This window comes from Myotis daubentonii, chromosome 1, assembly GCF_963259705.1.
Source record: "Myotis daubentonii chromosome 1, mMyoDau2.1, whole genome shotgun sequence".
NCBI lineage: Eukaryota > Metazoa > Chordata > Mammalia > Chiroptera > Vespertilionidae > Myotis > Myotis daubentonii.
This window is the reverse complement of record NC_081840.1, coordinates 189,109,302-189,122,160: the sequence shown is the minus strand read 5'-3', so window position 1 is coordinate 189,122,160 and position 12,859 is coordinate 189,109,302.

The following is a 12,859-nucleotide window of genomic DNA, read 5'->3' as shown; positions in this document are numbered from 1 at the left end:
TGCGATTTCCATTACTAACTCCCAAATACGTACTTTCCTAAAACAGATCCACCTGAGAACCTGTTTTTTTCTTCTTCTCCCTTCCTTGTCACTTTTCTCCCACCTTGAACGGAAAGACCTATGTCTCATCTATCCCTGACCTCACTGTGGAAAACTGCTCTGTCATAGAAAACCTTCAGGACACACAATAAAAGAAGAATTTCAAATATTAGTGCTGATATTCAGAATGAGAATGGCCTTTTGCAACTCGGGTAGTTCCTTGTTCTTAGCTTTCAAAAAAATTAAATGGGGACCTACTAGAATTATCAGATATCATCACTGAAAACAATTTTGATCATAGAAATGAAAACTAATAAATTAAAAATGTTTAGTTATTAATTTATTTTAAAATCTCAATAATACATAAATTACATATTAATACAAAACCATGCTTTCAAATTAAATATAACTTTTTAAAATTTGGGTGAGCATGCTTGAATTTAATTAACAAAAATTAACTCAATATGGCTCATAGCCTACATGTAAAATGCAAAGTGATAAAATTCCTAGAATATAACAGGAGAAAATCTAGATGGCTTTGGATTTGGTGGTGACTTTTTAGATACAACACCAAAAGTAGTCTCCATGAAATGAATACATTTTTAAAATGAATTTAAAATTTCTGCTCTGCAAAAGGCAGTGCTAACAGAATGGAAAGCCAAACCATAGATTGGGACGAAATCTTAGCACAACATGTCCTATCTAATAAAGAGGGAATATGCAAATTGACCATCACACCATCACAAAGATGGCAGTGCCCATAGCCACAAGATGACAGCGCCCAGTCCCCTGAGCCCCGCTGGAGTCCCCCAGTCCTTTCAGCCCAGCCAGGGTTGGGGGGAGGGGGGCAGGCGCATGGTGTGGCCAGACCTGCCCTCAGCCCCCCAGCCACTCAGGGCCAGCCTGAGGCACAGGCAAGCCTCAGATGGCGGCTGCCCAGCCGATGCCCAAGGCGCAGGCAAGCCTCAGATGGCGGCTGCCCAGACACCTAGGGCCAGCCTGAGGTGCAGGCAAGCCTCAGATGTGACACCCGAAGAACAGGCAAGCCTCGAATGGTGGCTGCCCAGCTGCCCAGGGCCACCCGAGGCTCAGGTAACCAGGGCCAGCTGAGGCTTAAGCCGCCGGCAATGGCAGCAACAGAGGTGTGATGGGGGCATTGCCTTCCCTTGATCACTGAGTCGCCTCCGACCCCTGAGGGCTCCAGGACTGTGAGAGGAGGCAGGCTGGGCTGAGGTAACCCCCCTCTAGTGCATGAATTTTCATGCACTGGGCCTCTAGTATCTGATAAAGGGCTGGTATTAAATATACACAAAGGATTTATAAAACTCAACAATAAGAAAACAAACATTTAAAAATTTTTTAAATGGGCAAAAAATCTGCAGACACCTCACCAAAGAAGAAACAAAGATGGCAAATAAGCATGTAAAGAAATGTTCAACATCATATGAAATTGCAAGTTCAAAAAACAATGAGATACCCTTATACACATGTTGGAAATCTAAAACCCACAACACTGATAATACCAAAAGCTGAGCGGATGTGAAGCAACAGGAACTCTCATTCATTGCTGGTGGGATGCAAAATAATACAACCACTTTGGAAGGCAGTTTGCAGTTTCTTAGAAAACTTGACATACTCCTCCTTATGATTCAGCAATCATGCTCCTTAGTATTTATCTAAATGAGTTCAAAATGTGTGTTTACATGAGAATCTGCATACAAATATTTATAGCCATTCTACTCATAATTGCCAAACTTGGAAGCAACCAAGTTGTCCTTCAATAGTTAAATGGATAAACAAACTTGCTACATCCATACAATAGAAAATTATTCAGCTATCAAGACACGAAAAGTCTGCCGAAACTGGTTTGGCTCAGTGGATAGAGCATCGGCCTGCGGACTGAAAGGCCCCAGGTTCGATTCTGGTCAAGGGCATGTACCTGGGTTGTGGGCACATCCCCAGTAGGAGATGTGCAGGAGGCAGCTGATCGATGTTTCTCTCTCATCGATGTTTCTGACTCTCTATCTCTCTCCCTTCCTCTCTGTAAAAAATCAATAAAATTTAAAAAAAAAAAAAGACACGAAAAGTCATATTGTTAAGTGAAATAAGTCCATCTGAAAGGATATATACTATATGATTCCAGATACATGACATTTTAGAAAAAGTAAAACTATGGAGACAGTAAAATGGTAAGTGGTTTGCAGAGTTTTAAGGGAAGGGCAGGATGAATAGGTGGAGCACAGGACATTTTTAGGGTAATAAAACTATCCTGGTATGATATTGAAATTGGAGATATACATCATCATACATTTGTCAAGACCCATAGAATATACAACATAATGTAAACTATGAAATTTGGTTATTAAAATTGTATCAGTATTAGATCATCACTTGTAACAAATGTACCAGACTAATGCAAGATGTTAACAATAGGATTAACTGTGGAGAGAGGGAGAAGGGGTAAAGAGGAATTCTGTACTTTCTGCTCAATTTTTCTGTAAGCCTAAAACTGATTTTTAAGAATATTAATGTTTAAAAAGAGTTGAAAAATACTGCTTTATATTTTAAAATATTAGCCCACAATGTTTGCAAATTGAAATGGTTTGCTAGAAATAATAGAGCTGAGAGAAAACATTGCCCCCTAGTGGTTGTGAAACAGAAAAAACTAAAAGTGTAGTGAAACGGCTGGAGCCATGGAAAAGACAGCAATGGCCCCTTTAGAGGGACAAGGTACTTCCAGAAGAAAATTAAGTCTCAAATATGATAGTCATCCATAGATCTAAATAAGAACTCAAGTAGACAGGAAGAAGGATTAAAGAGGACAACATTTAAGCAAAATCAGATATTGTATAAGCAAAGTATATAAGTGATTGACACCTAATGATACCTTGGGAGTGACCCAGAAAGAAGGAAAGCAAATTCTATAACTCTTCCAACTGTCGAAGTATACTCTGGCTAGGAAGACCTCTGCAGGCCAGGAAAAGAGGCTATAAAAACGCAGGCTCACCCTCCCAAAAATATTGACAGACCTGATCAGTAGATGTCTAATCTAAGATGTTAGAAGCCACATTCAAGCAACTCAGTAGAGCCAAACAAACACAGGTGATTATCTTTTATAGCATGCCCACAACTGTTTCTACACATTTTTTGTAGAAACAGTTAGGGCTAGAGAATACTTTTTGCTAGTTTTGGCCGGGAGCCTATGGGAACAATCTGGACCATCCTAATCCAATTTTAGAATTTGATATTTTTCTGGGTCACTCAGATAACAGGGCAAAAATGACCTCAAATACTGGATCCTCCTCTCTAGAGTTTCATCCCCTCTTGGATATTGGTCTAGCAACTTAGAGAGTGGCATTTGATGAGAAGGAAGGAGAGAGTTTTTAGGAATAACGTTTTGATGGTTTTAATTATATTTCTATTTGATTCAGCTCTTTAGTTGTCTTGAGCAGGGGGAATCAGTCCACGCAATTTAATCTGCCATTGACAAAACCAGAAGTCCTTTCCTGATCTTTATTTCTAGCCCATTCCACAGTATTTTTGGCAGGGGGAATATACAGTATATTTACAATCAAAACATGTACAGTGCTCAAGGAATTGGCTGGTCCCGATGCCTGATGGTTCCCTGTTGCTCTCAGCTGGGGCTTAGCTGCTGATTCTGATAAAGTAGGAACAATTCCACCTGGTGTCTCAACACCCTAGTCCAGTAAGAAGTGCTTTTCATCAGAAATACATCTAAAATCTCAAAAATTAAACATTAATAGTCCCCTATTGTCCTGAATAAAGAAAAAATTAACAAGACTGATAAGGAAGGTGAATGAGTATGTTTGTATATGAGTTTACTGGACTCAAAGCTATTACACTAGTTATTCTGCTTCCTTTGAATATGTATATGTGTCTTCATTTAAAAAGTAAAATAAATTCCCAGTATGACGGTCATGTTGTTGTAGTGTCTGAACTGGTTTTTTAATAAGTCCTTTTGTATAAAAAAAAAATTATTATACCAGAACTGTAAAAATATCTAAATATTGTTTGGAGTTGGTACAGTTTATCAAATAATGAAACCTTTAGTCAGTCATCAACTGATTTTTATGACTTTGGTTTTTGAAGAAGAAACATGTAGAAAAAATTTAATGCAGAAATTTATGAGAAAAGATTTTTCCCCAAAATCCCACCATTCATATCATGTGTTACTACCATTAACACTTTGGTGAATATTTTAGTCACTTGTTTTTATGCATATCATGTGTAATTTTTTCTACAAAGATGAATTTATGCTGGAGCAGTATATGTAACATACTTTTTCCACTTAATTATATATCATAACTATTTTTTCCTCTCATTTTGCTAAAATAAAATTTTAATTTCTAAATTACATTCTACTCTATTCATTAACCACAACTTATGCAGCCAATTCCTTAACTATCTTAAAGGGATTTCGTACTGTAAGAAAATCTTTATTTCTGTTGACCTATCTACATCTAGCATAAAGTTGGAAATTCCTATCACTGTGAATATCTTTCCATCCTTCTCCCTACCTGAAAACTGGTATCAATAATTGGTATATTTTCTTTCATCTCTCCCTATAGCTGTGACATGATATGTACTGAGGGTAACAGAGAGTGGCATTTGATGAGAAGGAAAGAGAGAGTTTTTAGGGATAATATCAAATGGAAGATAGGCAAAAAGTGGTTGTGTGGGCAATGTGAAAGATCTGACTGGCTCATAGACACCCCGCCCAGAGAACAAGACCCCCACAGTTAGCCCCATCTGGTGGGGAATCAATGGAAGTAACAACTTACTCTGGAAACCTGGGGCTCTAGATTAAAAGAATCTAGAGTCCATGGATAAGATTTAAGTCCAAAGGGGAAGTTTGTTTTTTCTCCTACAAAGTATAAAGCAATACAGAAACATAAACTGTTATTTTCATGAGAGATGGAGGGAGTCTCGTGTCTGTGAGTAACCGGTGGGGGTGATTGCACTCAGGGCCCCTGAGAAGTTGTGTGGGTTGAAGGACTTGACTCAGACCTGCAGGGCGTTTTGGTACACTCTTGTGGGCACTGTGTGTGCAGGATCAGCTGGTGCAGATTGCTTAATAATGCACTGTCTCTCCCCACCCTCATCCACTCCGACAAATGTAGTTGTGGGGTTAAGGAGTGAGAAAACCCATATACTATAACTATAGACATGTTCTTTATCACTGCTCAAATCAGACTTTATGTCAGCAAGCTTCTTCTAGTTAATTACCAATCAGTTACCCCCTCCACGCCCCGTCTGCCCCACACACTGTAATTGTAGTCTGATTTGCTTTTCAAAGGAATGTCTCACCAAGCTAAGGGAAACTCTTTGTCCCAATGCAATCTTCAGAAACATGCTTAGGGAAGCTTTCGCACATGCCCAGCAAATGACCACTAGATGAGTCTGCTGAAAGCTCTGAGCTTATATTCTCATATCTGATCAAATCTCAGTCTCTGAACCATTACAATAGCATGCACATGTACTTTTTTTTTATCTTAAACCAGAGGCCCAATGCATGAAATTCATGCAACAGGCTCGGCCCTCGTAGCCCCAGCTTTGTCTGGAAGGTCATCCAGAAGGCTGTCCTCTGGAAGGTCGTTTGGCTGTCTGGTCTAATTAGCATATTACGCTTTTATTATTATAGATTGTTCTAAATGTTTTAAAGAAGTCAATAGGGGCATACTGTAGGGTTGAGAGCACACACATGATATATTCAAAAATGAAGTAATCTTTTCTCATATTCCTCTTCCCGTACCCTCTATTTTTGTTAATGGTCCCACCATATTCCATGTCACCAAAGTTATAACCATCATGACCCTCCTTCCCTCTTCTCCTGCCCACCACATTCAAACCGATGCCAATGCTTCAAGCCCCTTGTAAAATTGTAAAGACGAGTAAATGAGATTCTCTACTTATAAAACACGTGGCAAATTCTCTAGAATATTGTAGGAATACAATAAATCTGGATATTATTATTGTTGTTTTTATTATTATGACATAAATATTACCCTGTTTTCTGACCTATAAGAGCAAGAGAATTTTACTTTCCACTTTCACTTTCAAAAGTATAGGAACATTTCAGGGAAGTACAAAAGAGTACCAGTCAATAACAAACTTTGTGTCGTTACTTAGTAAGTATCCCAGAGCCTAAAGGATACAATGAGATATAAGTTGAAAACTGCTTTGCAAAGTACAAAGTAATATATAAATATATTCTGTTATTTTCATCCTCTATTTTAACTATAAAATGAAAATAAACAAGCTGGATTGCATGAGGCCCAAGATGAAACTCTATTGGTTGTGAGGAGTAGTTTCAGAAATGTCTATGATGAAAGATTCTGTAAACGATGTAATTTCCACCTCACAGGAGCAGTGCTTTGCAGAACTTCTGGCGGTGAAGGCATGACTGTACTCAGCCAGCACTTCTGATTTTGTATTGAAATGATCATTCTTTACGAAAGGAAAGCCTAATTACATTTTTTAATTTTTTCTTTTCTATAAAGATGGTTAGGGTTACAGCTATATGTTGAGAACTAAATCAAGATGGAGAGGCATAAACTTTTGTAGAATTTTTTATGTTTTCACTGTTTTGGGAAATAATTTTGTACATACAGAAGCATACGCTCTTCAATCAGTTTCCAATTGTGTTAACACCTTATATAACCACAGTACCATTATTGAAACTAAGAAAATAACATTAATACAATATCATTAACTAAACAACAGACTTTATTTGGGTTTTCCCAGTTTTTTCACTACTCTTCTTTTTTTTTTGTTTGGTTGTGTTTGTGTGTGTGTGTTTTTTTGTTTGTTTCTGTTTTTGTTTTTGTTTTTTGTTCCAATTAAGTTCCCACATTTCATTCAGTGGCCATGTTTCCTTAGCCTCTTCCAATTGGTTTTTATTTCTCAGTTTCTCCTTGTCTTTAATGACCTTGACACTTTGAAAGTGTTTTGGTAGGTATTTTGTAGACTGTCTCTCAGTTTGTGTTTTCTGATGTTTTCTTGTGACTGACTGGACTGAGGTTGTGGTTTTGAGCAGCAGCTCCACAGAGGAGATGTGTCACAGTGCATCATTCAAAGGTAAAAGGTATCAATATGTCTCCTGTGTTGTTAAAGTGATGTCTGTTAGATCTCTCGTCTATAAGTTTACTATTTTTCTCTTAATAAATATCTGGAGGAGACAATTTGGACAAATATCATGTTTCTCCTGAAAATTTTGGCACTAATGTTGATATTTGTCTGTGGATCTTGCCTTGATTACTGTGAGATTCTAATGGTGATTTTCTAGTGTACTTATTCCTTCTGCATTTATTCATTGGAATTCTTATGTTTAAAAAAAAAGTTGCCCATTTTCTCCCTCAAGAAAACTTTATTTTCTTGAAAACCAGTAACAGTAACTCTTCACCTCTTTGTATGGTTGATGATCCAAATGTCCTGACTACCTTGTGCCGGAGACCAATTCCAGCATGTACAGCAGGGCTGCATCTGGGAATGGCTGATGGCATTTCCCCAAACCTGAATAGGATACGTTAAATTGATTTCTTGGCTGCCAGACAGCTAAAAGTCATCTTAATCTACATGTTATTGCCTCCTACTGGCCAAACACCTGAACAGCCGTAGGCTAATTCTCCCCATTCTGACAATGGGCTCTGTACCAAACCCTGACCCTTTGAAGTGTGTATCTCTGCCTCGCCTCAGGACAAGTTGTGTTAATAAAAAGCATGGGGTCCTGGGGATGAGGAGAACCTGAGACAGTGATGGCGAACCTTTTGAGCTCAGTGTGTCAGCATTTTGAAAAACCCTAACTTAACTCTGGTGCCGTGTCACATATAGAAATTTTTTGATTATTTGAAACCATAGTAAAACAGATATATATTTTTGATATTTATTTTAAATATTTAAATGCCATTTAACAAAGAAAAATCAACCAAAAAAAATGAGTTCGCATGTCACCTCTGACACGTGTGTCATAGGTTCACCATCACTGACCTAAGACCTTAGACTTAAGACCTTAGATTAGAACTTAGCTCCTTTAGCTAAGCGCCTCTGACACCCAATGCCTTTCAAAATTATATTTCGTCTCCGGACTCTTTATTAGTCTCTGGATTCCTATTTAACATCTACGCACAGCCTTCTCCAGATTTCCTAAACCCTTCTTGATGCTGGGACAAGAGCACCAACATCGTTGCAGTGTCATCATGAGAACTGAGTAAGATAGAGCATGTACTTGTAAGTACTCAATGGATGTGAGTTCCATTCTTGCATTACTCATTGCCTAATGCCCAGAAGACCCCAATGTCTGAGCAAGCTGGTTAGCACTCAATCAATCATAATCAACAAAAATGTTTACCATGAGTTAACTTCGCATACATGTAACCACACCAAATAGATTAAGGCCCCAAGATGAGCAAACAGATTTCCTTGTGGCCACACAGACTCACAGCAGCCAAATGGTATACTAGAGAGAGAAATCAGAAAATGTATTAAATAAAAGGAAGACCAAGTGTTTGACAAATGTTAAGAAGGAAAATATAAAAGCTAAGAACCCCAATTAAGGATCAGATTAATTATTCTTCCTTTGTTCAAGATAGTGTCCCCTATCGCTCTTTTGTGTCATATGCTTCCAGGTAGATTTAAACTTCAATGTTAATAGATCTATATTTCATAGTTCATGTCCCTTTTTAAACCCATCAGTATTTTTTTATATTCAAACATCTGAGAAAACAGCCCTAATTTTAAAACAGGCAAAGGGTGGAAATGGGCAATATTTTTAAAAAGAGCTAGAAAATGGACGATAAACATATGGAAGGAAAAGTTTAACCTCCAAAGTTGAATTGCTGAAAGTTCAAATAAAAAAAAAAAGATGTGGTTTTTGCCTTATCAAATTAAGAAAAGGTATTTTACAACAGTGCTTCTCAAACTTTAATGTGTGTTCAAATCGCCAGGGTCTCTTGTTCAAACTTAGATCCTGATTCTGGAGGCAGAGAACAAAACATTCTGCATTTCCTCTTAGTCTTCTAACGATGCCCATGTTTCTAACCTGGGGCCACACCTTGAACACTCAGGTGATCTGTAACCATATGATGAATATTGGTGAAAATAGCTGTGTGTCACATGAGACTGCTGTAAATCAGTGCAACCTTTTAGGAAAGTAGTTTGGCTGTGTGATTTAGAGCAGTGCTTCCCGGTCCAGCTGTACATTAAAGTTTCATGACAAACTTTACAAAATATCTATGCCCAGATCCTATTCCAGGCTAATTAAATCAAAATCTCTGAGAGTGGGACCCAGTAGTATTTTGCTGGGGTTGTATGTGTGTGTAGTATTTTTAATTTAAAAAATGAGTATTTTATTGGATAGATAAAATTGTGATTGTATGGATAATGAATAAAATATAATGTAAATTTTAAAATATAACATGGGTGAATAATATTCCTTGTGTGCGTGTGCATGCTTGGGTATATCACATCTGCACTCATTCATCTGTTAATGGACAGTATAATGCTAAATAAAAATTACCAAGTATATTATAATATAATTTTAATTCTTGGTTAATTAATTCAATAATTTAATTATTTAGTATCTATATGTGCTATGTACTATATGTAATAATAGGTGCTTGGATTAATTCAATAAAAAATACAAAAATTCCTTTCCTTGAAGAGCTTACATTTTATATACAGTATTATGTGTCTAAAAAGTAAAAGTACACACAGTCAAATTTGAGTCAGAGTTAGTTCTGAGCAACCTTTATTTTCTCCTTTAAATTTTCTGGTTGTTTCCATGTTTCAAATCAAATAAAAATAGATGTTTTCCTCTGATATATTATCCACACAGCATCATGATTAGTTGGAACTCCAAAAGTAATCTTTTATTGAAAGACTTAAATTAAGTCCTCTCCGCGATTTCAGATTCATTTGTTTCCTTTTTCTGACAGTTGCTTTTCTATGGCTAGAAATTTTCTCCTTTCTGGGGTTTGTTCTGATCCTAACATAGACCTTGGGCTCCCTCTGCTGGTCAGACAGCATTAGCCAGAGACGCCTCAACTGAGACTAAACCTAGAAAATTGCAAAGCACAGCAATCACCTTACGCACTTCTCCCTCATTTGTTCAATCAAAAGACAGTTACTAAATGCCAACTGTGTGCTAGACATAATGCTACGTGCCTGAAATACATAAGAAGTAAGATACAATCCCTGTTCTTCAAATTGTCCTATACTTTTCTCCTGGAAATTACCAAGTCCCAGAAGATTTCTTCATTCTGGGACTCAAGAAAAAGCATCCACTCTCTGTCAAGAAAGCATGATTGGTATGTGTTTATGCTAGGCTATGAAAATAACTATGTCTTCATGAAAAGCTTGGATGCCCTTCTACAATACCCTCTAGAACAGTGGTTTTCAACCTTCTGGCCCTTTAAATACAGTTTTGACCTAACCATAAAATTATTTTCCTTGCTACTACATAACTGTAATGTTGCTACTGTTATGAATCATTATGTAAATATCGGATATGCAGGATGGTCTTAGGCGATCCCTGTGAAAGGGTCGTTTGACCGCCAAAGGGGTCGCGACCCACAGGTTGAGAACCGCTGCTCTAGAAGATACTGAAATTCTCTGAAGTATTTAAACTTCAAATTTCCCTAAACTATGGCACTCAGCAGACAGTAAGAGACCTAGACACTAAAGGAGAAAAGTGACTCAAAACCATGAGAAGTCTGGGATAAAAATATGGTCAGGTACATTTTTTTTTATTCTTTCCCAACCTAGACATGATTTAAATATTTGCATTATCGCAAGACTATAAAATTTCACAAAACAAAAATTCTGGCAGGCTCTCCATTCTTACACTGGTCATTACATAACTAGTAGTTACCTAGTGGGTGTGTGAGCAGACATGATATTCCAGGAATGACATCCCTGAAATGAATATTCCCTACAATTGATGTTTACCCACAAATGCCCATGCAGGTCGTTGGGATTTGAATTCTGCTGAAACATTCACTAGTGAGTTGATACAACTTGCAAACTCAGATTTCTTTTGAAAGAGATCCTTTTGAACTGTGATAGTAGAAAAATTACAGAGACATGAAAAACTACAGAAGTATAAATTTTAGATTAAGTTAGGACATTAGAACATTTTTATGATTTCTCAAGACTTTTTGAATAGAATCTGCAGCCTTGGATTTAGAAATCTCTACCAGTTGGCTCTACCCAACAGAAGGCCTCCTCACTCTCCTTCAAATCCACCACAAGATGTTACAGCACAACTCACCTTACTTAAGCTTTTTTTTATTGCTTTAGGCAGTGGTCCTCAACCTTCTGGCCCTTTAAATACAGTTCCTCATGTAGTGACCCAACCATAAAATTATTTTCGTTGCTACTTCATAACTGTAATGTTGCTACTTTTATGAATCGTAATGTAAATATCTGATATGCAGGATGGTCTTAGGAGACCCCTGCCAAAGGGGTCGCAACCCACAGGTTGAAAACCACTGGTTTAGAGTAACAGGAACTTGGAATGGAAATGGGATGATCCTGGGGGAGAGGGGGTTGGCCACTGTTGCTGACTTTTTTGCTGTCGCGATTAAAGCTGCTGTTGACATAGGGTGTCAAGAGCAGATGCTGCTAAATGTCCTGCTGTGCATGGGGAAGTGCCAAACAAGATTTGGTTCACATCCTGCATGACTTTCAAATGTCCCACCACATTTTCATGGAGGTAAATAGGGCAATTTGCATATCTGAGCTTGGGATTCAACTATTTTTATATATAACACACTGTATTTTTTGCACAATATTAATGTACATGGAATATTTCAGTCTGCACTTTCCTTTTAATCATGGGAAGAGAATGTTTTGTTTTTGCTCAAATGTCTCCAAGCGTTGCTAACCATTGTAAAAAATCAGGTCCTTAAAGGCAGGCACAACTTGGTGTTTGAGCCAATGTCCCACATTTGAATCATCTGAACCGATAGCTGATGTTTGCAGATATTTTACAGTGACGATTTGAGATGCCATTCATATTATTTGAGATACGTGAAATGCAAAGATTTACACATTTCTTAATAATTTGTATTTTATTGAAATTTTGTAGAAAAATGGTTACATATTATATACGTAATGAACATTACAACTTGAAATTTCTTTGAAATTGCCTCTTGTTCTTCAATCTAATATTCTTTTTAATCCTATAGTTCTCAGCGATCTGCCACAAACCTTCATTGTTCCTTGAGTTGCTTTTTCTTTTTTCAATAGATCTCTGATTTCCTGTTGGCTATCAAAGCATATGGTCTCTGTGGTCGTTTTGGATATTCAAAGACAGAGTGTACACCTCAACGTGTGGTTTTAAGATAGAATTTGTTTAATGAAATATTCTGTCTCATCTCCCTCCCATGCCACACAGGGAATGATTTGGACACACACTTATAAATAAGGCAAGAATATCTGACTTCCTCATTTTCTCACTTCAACAATCTGTAATTTGTCCTGACATGTTATCTTTTCTGCAATTAAGGTTATTTCCCTGTTTTTCTTACCATACTAGTAGATAGGCAGGTCTAGTGTGTTATTACTAATCCTAGCACTAGTTTTTATTCTCTGTCCACTTTCCTCTGCTCTTTCATTTCCCTCTACTTCTTGTTCAGCATGGCTTTTAATTTTACTTCTAAATTCTGAGTCATCAGAAGAAGGTACTAACATCTGACTATTTCATTTTGGTTTCTTGGGTAGTCATGCTCAAGCATTATATATTAAAATGCACACTGCTTATTATACTTTTTTCTCACTTAAATTACAGTAAGCACAATAT